Source organism: Manis javanica, chromosome 3 (genome assembly GCF_040802235.1).
Source record: "Manis javanica isolate MJ-LG chromosome 3, MJ_LKY, whole genome shotgun sequence".
NCBI lineage: Eukaryota > Metazoa > Chordata > Mammalia > Pholidota > Manidae > Manis > Manis javanica.
Window position 1 is genome coordinate 27,464,884 of NC_133158.1, and position 15,400 is coordinate 27,480,283.

Sequence of the window (15,400 nt, forward strand, 5' to 3'; positions counted from 1 at the left end):
TTTCAACTAAGATTTTTTGTACTTCATTCTCAGATATTCATATACTATTTTCTGTACCTGTGCATAATTTACTTTTTTCTTTATTACGTATGCATTATTCTAGCCTTCCTTTGCATAACATCTCTATTATTGTCATTCATGTCAAATACTAAGTTTGTAGGAGGTAAGAACAGTATTTGTTGAGTTTCTAGCCTAGACACTTTTCAGTCCCTGATGCATGCTTTTTGTTTTCAATAACCATCATTTTTAACCACGTAAAAAACTGTTAAAGGAATTCCACCCCTCAAAATGACCTGTTTCATACCTCAGCTTTCAAAACCCTGCTTATTTTTATAATTACACATAGTATGTGTACAGATTAGAATCAGAGACTCTCTGGAAGGAACTTTTCAGTTTAATACTGTCAAATGACAAAAGTAAAGCAACTTAGTAACAAGTTTGACGTCCATCACTCAAGGAAAAACAGTCTGTGGACTGGGGGAGTCTGACGCCTCCCAGTCTGTGGAGCGCAGTTCCCGTGGAATTTGGGGCAAGAGCGAGTTTTTGAGAGTGTTAGTGCGGGAATGCAGGAAGCAGCGCAGGTGCGCATCTGACCTCGCGCACTCCAGGGACGAGGAAGTGCGCACAGGACCCAGAGTTGTAGCCAGTGTTGGGGACTGGCTGACAGGAAATACTGCGTTTTTGGTCAAGCAGAGCATTTGGAGGAACACGGAAGGTGGGGCTGCTGACGTAACCCTCCAGGCAGGAGCGGCTCCATCTTGAGCCTAGGAATTTATATCCGCAGTGCCCTCACATGTTTGTTAACTACATCAGACATATGTGTGGACGACATACGTGCCTGGGTTAGAGTAGATGAGCTGGGGCCATACAAGTTTGTGAAGCTGGTAGTGTAACTTTCAGTGCACACTCCCGTCATGGAGACCGCCACTTACACACTCAAGCATTACTAACACTGAGGTAATTGTGCACAGAGTTGAAGAATGCGCTTTGGGTGCTCAGGAGCAGGACTGATTAATTCTTCACGGCGAGGTCAGGAAAATCATTACAGAGGAGGTAATATTTGAAATGGGTTTGGAAAGAGTGGAGTTTACACCTAGCAAAGATTAATGGCATTCCAGTCAGAGTGAATTGTGTGAGCAAAGGCAAGGAGACCTGAAACTACATGATGTTTTTCTTGATTTCAAGTCTAAAAGTTTCCTTTATTGGTAGTCTGAGGTTTTGGGGCTGACAAGAAGAGGTTTTCAGAAAATGATGGGGGGCTTGGGTGGTCAGAGGAAATAAACGGCTGTTTTCTCCCTGCTCTCCTTGTGTTACGGCACCAAAGGTGGGTCCCCTTGCCCCACGTGCAGCAAAACCAAGCAGTGACATCAGGATGCAGTGAAAGAAAGTGGATGTTTTTGATAGGTCGCCAAGCTAGGAGAAGGGTGGCTAATCCAAGGTCCTGAACTCGCAGTGGGGTTACAAGCAGGGGTTTTATGGGCAAAATTATGGGAGCATGTTGCAGGGTGTGTGATGGGTTCATGCACATTCTTCTTCTCGTCAGTCGGTGGCAAGGTGACAGGGATTTTTTCAAGAGTTTCAGTTATTGGTCTTCTGTGTGCATGCTGTCAGGAGGTGGCCCATCTGGCTGGTCTAAGTTCCTGTAAAACATCCCCAGGATACAGGGGTAAGAGTTTATCTGTGCCCTTGCGTGGGGAACTAAGAGTCCTGTGTCTGTTTAGTTTGATTTACCTTGGTTTGCAAACTTTCATTTTCTTTGGTCTGTAATTACTAGTCTAATTTCCACACTCTGGGTCATGATTAAGGGAATTGGGTTTCTCTTTGTTAATGAGAAGTCTGAGGGGCTTCCTCAAAAGGGGGCTATCTGTGCAGCTACCCTTCCAGCTGACAAGTTCCATCTTGGTTACTGGTAGGATTTACTTTTAATTGTCAGTCAAGATGCCTTGATTTCTCTGAGAGGCCTGGGGCATGTGACGATAACCTAGGATAACCAGATACTCTCTCAGGAATCCAGCCCTTGAGTATAAGTGACACAAGAATGAAACAGGGATGAAAGCATTCATCAAACCGGTTATGTCATCACTTAGACTATCTATTTGTGTCTGCATCTTAGAAGGCTAGTGCACTCGGGTTTCTACTCTTTTGGAACCTAATTCTACCTTTTCCTAAACAAATCACTTTGTTTACTGGAGGCAGAGTTGGTTTTTGTTGTTTGCAGTTCTGATAAAGTAAGGAAGGAGATAACTTCCTCAGGCAAGTTAAAAAGGAAGGTTGACGAATGAGGTTATGGTTAACCTTAGAAGCCTGGAAGGAATGAGGTCATGGCAAAGTCAAGTTGAAGGGAAAGGCTTGAAGTAAAAATCATAGCTAAAGGCTGGTCACTGGAGTTTCGTATTTTTAATTCTCCATTTGTCTATTATAAAGTCCATTTAGTAGCTCATGATAACAGTTAGGAAACTGTTGTTTCCTATGTGTGTCAGGTCTGTACTGAGATGCCTCTGTTGAATAGATCAACATGGAGACTTTCTGACTTAGTCTTTATATTGAAAAATATCATCTGTAAGTTTTGGTGCATTTTAAGAAAGCTCACTGAAATGATTTCAGAATAAAACTAGAGATTATGAATTACATGTCTAATTTCTCTCAAAATTTCAGCACTTACTAGCTTTCATTCTCTTTCAACTCTTCTAGCCAGACTAAATGAGTCGAAATATGACTTTCATCCTTGTTAATTTGTCTCGAATCAGTTTTTGATCACGTCATTAGTTATTAATGTCACTGCAGTTTCCCCCGGCTGTTGGGATTCCAATTTGGAGCAAAAATCTCTATTCTATGTTTGTCTTAAATTGTTTGAGTATTTGGCTTTTGAATAAATGCATGTATACAAAGAGGATGAACTTTTAAACAACTACAAGTAAGAACCCAAGCAAAACTATTTGAAAATAACTTGCTAATTTGTATGTATTGCAAGTGTAGAGAATAATTTACCTTAGTTCATACAAATGGTGGTTTTTCTTTTTGAACAAAATTCACTAAAGTGTAGCTGCAGGGAACAAATTCCCAGTGCAAAGGAGGTCTTTATAAAGGTAATTCCTTTGTTGATCAAATGTTTTCCTTCTACAGATAGTTGTTTTTCACTTAGAGACTCAATTATTTTATCATGTATATTGAAGCAGATTTGGGGGAGACTTTTATTTATTGCATGATGTGATGAATGAATACATTGTTGGATGTCTATTCAGTGTGAAAGTCTTTTGCAAATTTAAAGATGAACAAGACACACTCTTATCCTCAGAGAGCACACCATAGTAGGGAATAAAATATAACTCAGTTAACTATAACACATGGAAATGTGACATCTCGTAAGACAGGTAAGAGTATACAGTAGTGATTCAGAAAAGGCTAAATATAATAATATTTGATTGAGGTCATCAGAAGTAGAATTTCTTGAAAGTAACTGAATTTGAAATGGTCCTTAAAGGATTGGGTATATTTCCCAACATCAGAGAAAGGAGAATAGGCAATCTAGGAGAACAGAAAACTTGCCCTTTTTAATAGTTATAGCCTGCCAAGTATCACTAGGGTAGGGTAGAAATTGAGGCATTTAAAGGGTATTTCAGCCCCATATTCCACTTGCCCTAGCATGTGCAAGGGTCTCAATATCATCGTCATAATCTCCTCCCTGATACCTCCATCAATCCTACCCCCAAAGTCTATGCACATTGGATTTGGCACAATAAGAATGAGCAGATTTTTCCTGTCCTTGTCACAGACTACCCCCCTAAGAGCTTGAAGCCAGAAAACTGAGGGTATTGCTCAGGAACAAAGATCATGAAACTCTTGGCCTGGAACATATAGAGTATTGAAAAAACTAATGAAAGCTGAAATTTCTTTCTTTCTGTTTTTATTTTTAACTAGGCAAGGGTACTAGGATCCTGGAATGACAAATTATTTGACATGTCTCTGGAATTTTAGGGGCATATTCGTGTTAAGATTTGTAATTCAAGAAGACTCACTCACTTATTACTAAAATGTAGATAGTATTGGAGGGGAACAGTAATGGAGGTGGTTAATATTTGATGTAGTTCCACTTAGAGAATATCAAAACATTTAGCATCCAGGCTCAATAATACAGACTTAATTTTATATAGCATATTTCTGTGAATAATGGATTTTCACATACATTTTCTTATTTCATCATTATAGTATTAGTTCATAGGTGGGAGAGAAAGCTTGCTCTCCTCTAAAATAAAAGTAATAGTGAGACTTGAACTAGTCACTGAACTAGTTAATGAAGAGAGTTGCTAAATTGCACATCTATTTACATTTCTACTAGTTTCTGCTTTTATATCATGCAAAGATTAACTTTTGCTGTTATATCCATGATAATCACTCTCTTCCCCACTGCTCTCACCCTGAATTAAAATGGTTTCTGTAGGTATTAATTTAAAATTAAAGAATAGCAATATATGCATGTTGTATACTGTTAAATAATTAAAAACATGCATAGTGAAATGTAAGTCTCCCTTCTTCTCTCTGTAAATCAATCAGTTCCCCTCCCACAAAAATAAGTTGCTACTATCTTTTATATTCTTCCAGAAGTATTCTATACATTTACAGTATATTTTTATTTAAATATATTTTTCCACATGCACAAAGCATCTTGCTTGTTTTCACTTAACAACACTGTTTTAAATGACTGAATATTTTGCTGTTGAACAGATACCCAATGATTTATGTAACAACCCCCAGGGAACACACTTAGTTAGGGTTTTGCTCTTTTTCCTACTATAATCAGTGATGAAATGAATGTTTATTCACACATGTCATTTTTGCACATGAACTAGTCTATCTGCAGGTGAACATTATTTAAAAATGCAAGTTCTGCAGACCCCTTAGGTAATGGTTTTCAGCTAAGTAAGTGGCTCATTTTTATGATGTGTTTTAGTATCCTAAATATATGGCCAGTATAATATTTTTAGCTCAGAATTGCTATTTTTTTTGTCTTCTGTCTGAAACCACTAAGTTCTTGTGTTCAGCTTATAGGATAGGAGTGAAAGTGGTCATCACATAATTATCTTGAGTCATCCTAGCCTCTTTTTACAGGAGATTGGAAGTGCGTTACTTCATGCTTCTCAGACTTCAATGTCTAAAGGAATTATCTAGAGATGTTAAAATGTAGGTTCTGCAAGGGTAGACCTGGTTTGTGCCTGAGTTCATATTTCTAATAAGCTGTAAGTACGGGCCAACATTGCTGGCCCTCAGTGCACTGAACAGAGAGGGTTTAGGATGAACTGAGAGTGGGGATATTAATGGGACAATCAAAGGGCCAGAAACAAAAAGAGCTAGGTTTTAGTTTTCTCGTTCTTATGACAGCTTCTCCAATTAGTGACTTTTCTGCACATCTGTTAAACTGGTATAAAAATTCCAGCTTGCCCAACATACATCTAAGAGTTGCATTGAGATTTAATTGAGAAAATATGCACATTAAATTTGTGATGTATTAGAGAGTTAAGCAAATGTGTAGAGGGGGAAATATTGGTTTTTGTGCGGCTCCTTGATTCCAGAAAGAGATTATGTGAGCAATAAGAAACTCCTAAATTTTAATCTTCTGTAATTAATACGAAAAATGTAGCAGCTTACAAAAGTGTAAAAACAGTTAAGAGCTCAACTTACAGATAGATTGCAGAGAAAAATGCTAGAAGAAAAGAGAAATTCTCTGGGAGAAAGAATTATGGTTGCAGGTATTCCTCCGTATGACAATTCTTCATAGTTTTTTGAATTCTATAAATGAGTGTGCATCATTTTTATGATAAAAGAAAGCAATTAATAGTTGAGTTGACTCTAAAATGTGGGTACTCTCTTTTGTATAGACTTGGGATTCATTGTGTTCCTACATCATCCTAATAAAATGCTTAATAATAAGCTAATATTTGTTGAATCCCTACTATATACAAACCATTGAGTCTAGTTGTTAATGTACATGAGCTCTTCAGCATAGCCTCATTTCTCCCCTGTGTGAGACACTCTGGTAATCTCCCACCTTTTCATAGTCTACAAGGTCTGGTGGAAGCCACCCCTTGCCTGGCTCCTACTACAACCTTCCTGCTAGCTCTGATCCAGCAACAATGTCCTTGTTTCTGTTCCTAAAATCCCATCAGCTTCATTCTCAACTGGAGCCTTTGAATCAGCTACTGCATCTGCTAGAATATTCTGCCTTCCCAACTTATACAATTTATATACCTGTTCCATTGTGGCTCTCTCAGAAAGAGTGTTTAATGGAATTCATAACAAGCTACCCTGAAATATGGTATCTTTGCATACAAATAACTTCAGCGGAAAGAATTTGAGAAGTGTTAGTTGTAGTAAGGATTCTCTGACCTCCCCATCCTTCCCTCAAACAGGTCATAAGAACCTCATGTAAGAGGCACCCTCCCATTCCTAGAGGAAAGGCACATTCTTATCACCCAAGATGGAATGATGCCAAGAGGAACCCAGACCAGCAGGCCTTGCTAAGTTTCCCCCAGTTTAGTACGTTTAGGTCATACCATTGTGTCCTTTCATGTTTCTCCATGACTTTCCACTCTTCATCAAACCTAGTATAAAAATACTTGGGTTTAACCATTTCTTCTGGTCTTCATTACCTTTAGAATGTAAAACTTACATTAAATACATTTGCTTGCTCTTCTCTTGTTAATCTGTCTTTGTCAGTCCAATTTACAGGGCCCAAGCCAGACAACCAAGAAGGATAGTAGGAAAAAGAAAATATTTTCCTCCCTTCAGGGCCTTACTTTTTAAAATAATATCCCACCTTCATTAGTATTCTTACTTTTTCTTATATAATTGAACTATTTAGAATAAAGTAGAAATATTTGTTTATTTGTTTGATATCTTTATCCTCCACTAGAATGGGACCTTCTGGAAGGCAGGGACTTTATCTGCCCAGCTAATGCTGGAAGCAGAGCCTGTGCTAGTTCTTGCTTATCATGAATTCTGGTCAATTTAGGACCCAGGCTTACATGTATGGAAATGTGTTCAGTGCAGTTGTTGGGGGAGTTCAGATGTGCCATGTTTCTAGTGAGAGCACATTCCTCGGGGTCAAGAGGGTAGATGAGAGAGAAGGGGAGCTGATTTGAGCATCCCAAAGTTATCCCACTGTTACTGGAGTGCAGAGAAAGAATGGTGGTCGGAAGAAGAGTGTAGAGTGTGACCACTTGAAATACCTCCTTGCATGCACCTTGCTGTGCTGGTGTCAGGAATGAATGTGTTTCGCATAGTTTCATGCATAAAAACATGTCTAAATTGCTTATTCTTAACACTTGGAATACATTCAGGTGGAATTAGTTAGTAAATACAGTTGTTTTTAAATCTGGAATACACTCCTCTCACCTGCTCATGTGTTCTGAATACGATACAACATGAATGTGCATAGCTGAATATAAAAATTCCACTTTGGTTGTTTGTGGAAAGAGTTAACAGAAGAGCTTTTTATAAAAAAGCTATTGATGGGGTGGAGCCAAGATGGCAGCATGAGTAGGACAGTGGGAATCTCCTCCAAAAACATATATATTTTTGAAAATACAACAAAAACAACTAATCCTAAAAGAGAGACCAGAAGACACAGGACAACAGCCAGACTACATCCACATGTGCGAGAGCCCAGCACCTGGTGAAAGGGGTAAGATAAAAGCCCCGGCCTGGCGGGACCCGAGCGCCCCTCACCCCAGCTCCCGGTGGGAGGAGAGGAGTCGGAGCAGGGAGTGAGAGGGAACCCAGGACTGCTAAACACCCAGCCCTAGCCATTGGCACCAGAGAGCAGACACAGTGCATGCGTGGAGGGCTGGAAACTAGGGAAACAGGGCAGCAAGACCTCTGAGCAGGTCCCAAAGCTGATGCCCCTGTGACAAAGAAAAGCGAGTGCTTTTTGAAAGCCTTAAAGGGACAGGGGCTAAAGAGCTGTTTGGAAACAACCCAGGTCACAGTCCAGCAGCTGGAAATTCCAGGAAAACCCAGGTGCACTAACCCCCTGGGCAACAGCTCTGAGACCCCTCATGGAGGTAAACAGCCAAACAGCCCCCCGTCCATTACCCCTCCGGGGTGCAGCCATAGCAGAGAAGCAGCCTGAGGCTGGTCACGCACTCAGCAAGGGAGCTTCCTCCATACCGGCTGGGCAAGAAACAATGACCCAGTCTACATGCAATTGCCCAACACAAGCCACTAGGGGTCACATTTGTCCCAGTAAAGAAAGGCCAGTAGCAAGTGGAAAGTTTGGCCCTCCCAGCTGACAGTCAATACCACCTATCAACATGAAAAGGCAAAACAGTTTGATCCAGACAAGACTAACCCAGACAGCTTTGGCGTATGCTACATCTTCCCCTGAGAAGGAACCTGGGGAGATAGATTTAACCAGTCTTTCAGAAAAAGAATTCAAAACAAAAGTCAATACCATGCTGATGGATTTGAAGAGAAATATGCAAGAACTAAGGAAGGAGAATACAGAAATAAAACAAGCTCTGGAAGGACTTCAAAACAGAATGGACAAGATGCAAGAGACCATTAATGGACTAGAAAACAGAAAACAGGAATGCAGAGAAGCTGATGCAGAGTGAGATAAAAGGATCTCCAGGAATGAAAGAATTCTAAGAGAGCTGAGTGACCAATCGAAACAGAACAATATCTGCATAATAGGGGTACCAGAAGAAGAAGAGAGAAAAAGGGATAGAAAGTGTCTTTGAAGAAATAATTGCTGAAAACTTCCCCAAACTAGGGGAGGAAATGGCCTCTAAGACCACAGAGGTACACAGAACTCCCAAGACAAGGGATCCAAGGAGGGCAACACCAAGACCCATAATAATTAAAGTGGCAAAGATCAAAGACAAGGACAAAGTATTAAAGGCAGCCAGAGAGAAAAAAAATGTCACCTACAAAGGAAAACCCATCAGGCTATCATCAGACATCTCAACAGAAACCCTACAGGCCAGAAGAGAATGGCATGATATACTTAATGCAATGAAACAGAAGGGCCTCGAACCAAGACTACTGTATCCAGCACGAATATCATTTAAATATGAAGGAGAGATTAAACAATTCCCAGACAAGCAAAAGTTGAGGGAATGTGCCTCCCACAAACCACCTCTACAGGGCATCTTACAGGGACTGCTCTACATGGAGGCGGAGGCACTCCTAAAAAGAGCACCAAACAAAACACCCAACATATGAAGAAGGGAGGAGGAGGAATAAGAAGGGAGAAAAATAAAGGATCATCAGACCGTGTTTATAATACCTCAACAAGTGAGTTAAGTTAGACAGTAAGATAGTAAAGAAGCTAACCCTGGACATTTGGTAACCACAAACTTAAACCCTGCAATGGCAATAAGTACATACCTTTCAATAATCACCCTAAATGTAAATGGACTGAATGCACCAATCAAAAGACACAGAGTAATAGAATGGATAAAAAAGCAAGACCCATCCATATGCTGCCTACAAGAGACTCACCTCAAACCCAAAGACATGCGCAGACTTAAAGTCAAGGAATGGAAAAAGATATTTCATGCAAACAACAGAGAGAAAAAAGCAGGTGTTGCAATACTAGTATCAGACAAAACAGACTTCAAAAATAAAGAAAGTAACAAAAGATAAAGAAGGACATTAAATAATGATAAAGGGCTCAGTCCAACAAGTGGATATAACCATTATAAATATATACACACCCAATACAGGAGCACCAACATATCTGAAACAAATACTAACAGAACTAAGGGAGGAAATAGAATGCAATGAATTCATTGTGGGAGACTTCAACACACCACTCACGCCAAAGGACAGATCCACCAGACAGAAAATAAGTAAGGACACAGAGGCACTGAACAACACACTAGAACAGATGGACCTAATAGACATCTACAGAACTCTACATCCAAAAGCAACAGGATACACATTCTTCTCAAGTGCATATGGAACATTCTCCAGAAGAGACCACATACTAGCCCACAAAAAGAGCCTCAGTAAATTCAAAAAGACTGAAATTCTACCAACCAACTTTTCAGACCACAAAGATATGAAACTATAAATAAACTGTACCAAGAAAGCAAAAAGGCTCACAAACACATAGAGGCTTAACAACACGCTCCTAAATAACCAATGGATCAATGACCAAATCAAAATGGAGATCCAGCAATTTATGGAAACAAACAAAAACAACAACACAAAGCCCCAACTACTGTGGGATACAGCAAAAGCAGTCTTAAGAGGAAAGTATATAGCAATCCAGGCATATGTAAAGAAGGAAGAACAATCCCAAATGAATGGTCTAATGTCACAATTATTGAAATTGGAAAAAGAAGAACAAATGAGGCCTAAGGTCAGCAGAAGGAGGGACATAATAAAGATCAGTGAAGAAATAAATACAATTGAGAAGCATAAAACAATAGCAAACATCAATGAAACCAAGAGCTGGTACTTTGAGAAAATAAACAAAATAGATAAGCCACTAGCCAGACTTATTAAGAGGAAAAGAGAGTCAACACAAATCAACAGAATCAGAAATGAGAAAGGAAAAATCCAACGGACCCCACAGAAATACAAAGAATTATTAGAGAGTACTGTGAAAACCTATATGCTAACAAGCTGGGAAACCTAGGAGAAACAAACAACTTCCTAGAAAAATACAACCTTCCAAGACTGACCCAGAAAGAAACAGAAAATCTAAACAGACCAATTACCGGCAATGAAATTGAAGCGGTAATCAAAAAACTACCCAAGAACAAAACCCCCAGGCCAGATGGATTCACCTCAGAATTTTATCAGACATACAGGGAAGAAATAGTACCCATTCTCCTTAAAGTTTTCCAAAAAATAGAAGAGGAGGGAATACTCCCAAACTCATTCTATGAAGCTAACATGACCCTAATACCAAAACTAGGCAAAGACCGCACCAAAAAAGAAAACCACAGACCAATATCCCTGATGAATGTAGATGCAAAAATACTCAATAAAATATTAGCAAACCGAATTCAAAAATATATCAAAAGGATCATACACCATGACCAAGTGGGATTCATCCCAGGGATGCAGAATGTTACAACATTCGAAAGTCCATCAGCGTCATCCACCACATCAACAAAAAGAAGGACAGAAACCACATGATCGTCTCCATAAATGCTGAAAAAGCATTTGACAAAATTCAACATCCATGAATGATAAAAACTCTCAGCAAAATGGGAATAGAGGGCAAGTACCTCAACATAATAAAGGCCATATATGATTAACCCACAGCCAACATTATACTGAACAGTGAGAAGCTGAAAGCTTTTCCTCTGAGATAGGGAACTAGACAGGGATGCCCACTCTCCCCACTGCTATTTAACATAGTACTGAAGGTCCTACCCACGGCAATCAGACAAAACAAAGAAATACAAGGAATCCAGATTGGTAAAGAAGAAGTTAAACTGTCACTAATTGCAGATGACATGATATTGTACATAAAAAACCCTAAAGACTCCACCCCAAAACTACTAGAACTGATATCAGAATACAGTAAAATTGCAGGATACAAAATTAGCACACAGAAATCTGTAACTTTCCTATACACTAACAATGAACCAATAGAAAGAGAAATCAGGAAAACAATTCCATTCACAACTGCATCAAAAAGAATAAAATACCTAGGAATAAACCTAAACAAAGAAGTGAAAGACCTATACTCTGAAAACTACAAGTCACTCTTAAGAGAAATTAAAGGGGACACTAACAAATGGAAACTCATCCCATGCTCGTGGCTAGGAAGAATTAATATCGTCAAAATGTCCATACTGTCCAAAGCAATATACAGATTTTATGCAATCCCTATCAAATTACCAGCAACATTCTTGAATGAACTGGAACAAATAATTCAAAAATTCATATGGAAACACCAAAGACCCCGAATAGCCAAAGCATCCTGAGAAAGAAGAACAAAGTAGGGGGAATCTCACTCCCCAACTTCAAGCTCTACTATAAAGCCATAGTAATCAAGACAATTTGGTACTGGCACAAGAACAGAGCCACAGACCAGTAGAACAGACTAGAGACTCCAGACATTAACCCAAACATATATGGTCAATTAATATTTGATAAAGAAGTCATGGACATACAATGGCAAAATGACAGTCTCTTCAACAGATGGTGCTGGCAAAACTGGACAGCTACATGTAAGAGAATGAAACTGGATCACTGTCTAACCCCACACACAAAAGTAAATTCAAAATGGATCACAATCCTGAATTTAAGTCATGAAACCATAAAACTCTTAGAAAAAACAGAGGCGAAAATCTTGGGCATAAACATTAGCGTCTTCTTCATGAACATATCTTCCTGGTAAAGGAAAACAAAAGCAAAAATGAACAAGTGGGACTATATCAAGCCAAAAAGCTTCTGTACAGCAAAGGACACCATCAATAGAACAAAAAGGTACCCTACAGTATGGGAGAATATATTCATAAATGACAGATCCGTTAAAGGGTTGACATCTAAAATATATAAAGAGCTCATGCACCTCAACAAACAAAAAGCAAATAATTCAATAAAAAAATGGGCAGAGGAGCTGAACAGACAGTTCTCCAAAAAAGAAATTCATATGGCCAACAGACACATGAAAAGATGCTCCACATCACTAATTATCAGAGAAATGCATATTAAAACTACAATGAGGTAGCACCTCACACCAGTAAGGATGACTGCCATCCAAAAGACAAACAACAACAAATGTTGGCGAGGCTGTGGAGAAAGGGGAACCCTCCTACACTGCTGGTAGGAATGTAAATTAGTTCAACCATTGTGGAAAGCAGTATGGAGGTTCATCAAAATGCTCAAAACAGACTTACCATATGACCCAGGAATTCCAATCCTAGGAATTTACCCTAAGAACACAGCAATCAAGTTTGAAAAAGACAGATGCACCCCTATGCTTATCGCAGCACTATTTACAATAGCCAAGAATTGGAAGCAACCTAAATGTCTATTGGTAGATGAATGGATAAAGAAGATGTGGTACATATACACAATGGAATATTATTCAGCCATAAGAAGAGGGCAAATCCTACCATTTGCAGCAACATGGATGGAGCTGGAGGATATTATGCTTAGTGAAATAAGCCAAGCGGAGAAAGAGAAATACCAAATGATTTCACTCATCTGTGATGCATAAGAACCAAGGAAAATCTGAAGGAACAAAACAGCAGCGGAATCACAGAATCAAAGAATGGACTAACAGGCACCAAAGGGAAAGGGATTGCGGCGGATGGGTGGGTATGGAGGTATAAGAGTGGGGAAGAAGAAGGGTGGTATTAAGATTAGCATGCATAATAGGGGGGGTGGGATAAAGGTGAGCACTGTACAGCACAGAGAAGACAACTGGTGATTCTGCAGCATTTTGGTATGCTGATGGATGGTGACTGTAGGGGGGATCTGGTATAGGGGAGAGCCTAGTAGACATAGTGTTCTTCATGTAAGTGTAGATTAATGATAACAAAAAAAAAAAAGAAAGAAAGAAAAGGGGGATTACTCCCTGATAGGATAAAACTAACTGTAAATCAACAAATAATGCATGCTTTAAATATCCTTAATTTTGATCACTTAAAGGGTGTCAGATGATCAGCTATGGAGGTACACTTTTCTGATAATATTCCTTTCTCTTAAAAAAAAAAAAAAGCAGTTCCTGTGTGGTGACCTCCAATGAGTTCTACACAATGGTATAAAGGGCATATCAAAGTGTGGGCAAAGGGTCTGTTTATGTTTATACCGAGGGTCAAAGCCTAATTTGGCTACCCAGAAAATGAACTAAGATACGATATGAAGAAGAACTTCCAACATCAGCACTCTCTGGAAGAGTCATACCAGAAGATGATCATCAAAAAACCTCAACAAAGATCCAGGCACTGCTACAGTTGTAGCTGCATTCATCCCACCAGTTCCTGGACTTGCCATCGGAATGAAGAAGGAGATATCTAAGCTGGCCTGTGTATACAGTAAAACAACAAATTTGACTGGATCTATACTGTTGGAACTCAACCAAGAATTAGGAGAAGTGCAAGTTGTAGCACTCCAAAATCTTACAACTACAGACTACCTACTGTTAAAAGAACATATGGGATGTGAACAGTTCCCAGGTATGGGTTGTTTTAATTTGTCTGATTTCTCTCAGACTGTTCAAGTTCAGTTGGACAATATCCATCTTATCATAGATAAATTTTCACAAATGCCTAGGGTGCCTAACTGGTTTTCTTGGTGTCACTGGAGATGGCTGGTAATTGTAGGTCTGCTTTGGTTATGTAACTGTATTCCTATTATGTTAATGTGTGTGCACAATTTAATTAGTACTTTAAAACCTATACATGCTTAAGTTACTCTAGAAGAAGATATGTCAAAGAAATAATCAATCCTCCCATGTTTTCATCCACATGCTACCTCTATAGCTTTTCTTCTTCCTTCCTAATTACAACCCTTAAATAGAATTCGTGCCTCATATCGAATTTACCGAGTGTCATAATTCTTTCAAGTGGTAAAGATACCTCAAGACAAATGCTGGACATAGAAGCCACAGGGCATAAATCTGCAAAGAAGTAAAAAGCTAACCTTTTCAAAGAATATTGCTTCTCTCTCACTTACCAACTTTACATTTCCCTGTATGGCCCCGGAAGATGACTGGTTAGCCAGAGACGGGTAAGATTCCTCAAGGGAGGAACAACCTAAGACAGGCACAGTCGCAGGGGGCCATCAGGTGAGAAATTGGGGATCAACAGAGGTGAGGCTTAGAACCTCACTCCCCCTGTTTTGAGAGAAATCTTCTGCATCCGTGGATGTTTTGTTGCCCTTGTCTAACTTGGATTAACACATAGTCTACAGGCACACACCTGATCATCTACATTTGCTCTCTTAGAACACTAAACTATGTTTTCTACCTTTATCTTGCATCTACCTACCACCTCAGCATTTTATTAAAAATAATAATAATAATAAAGGGAGAAATGTGGGATCCACATATAAATCAAGTATAAAAATCAAACAAATATTCATATTTGACCTGATTGTTTATAGTTCATAATGCGTGATCAGAACCGAAAGTTTCTGTGATGACTGCCCTTGTACTGTTCACCATGTAAGAACTTACTCACTATGTAAGAATTTGTTCCCCATGTAAGAACTGGTTCGCTATGCTTCAGAAGATTGGAGACTGACGAGAATTAGGCTTGGGGTGGATTAATGATTGTGCATTGAGCATTGAGTCCCCTATACAGAATTTTATTGTTGTTAACAACCATTTGATCAATAAATATGAGAGATGCCCTCTCAAAAAAAAAAAAGCTATTGTTATTGTGGCTCCTGTCAAGAAAACACTTCAGTCATTGGCTTTTCTGGGGCT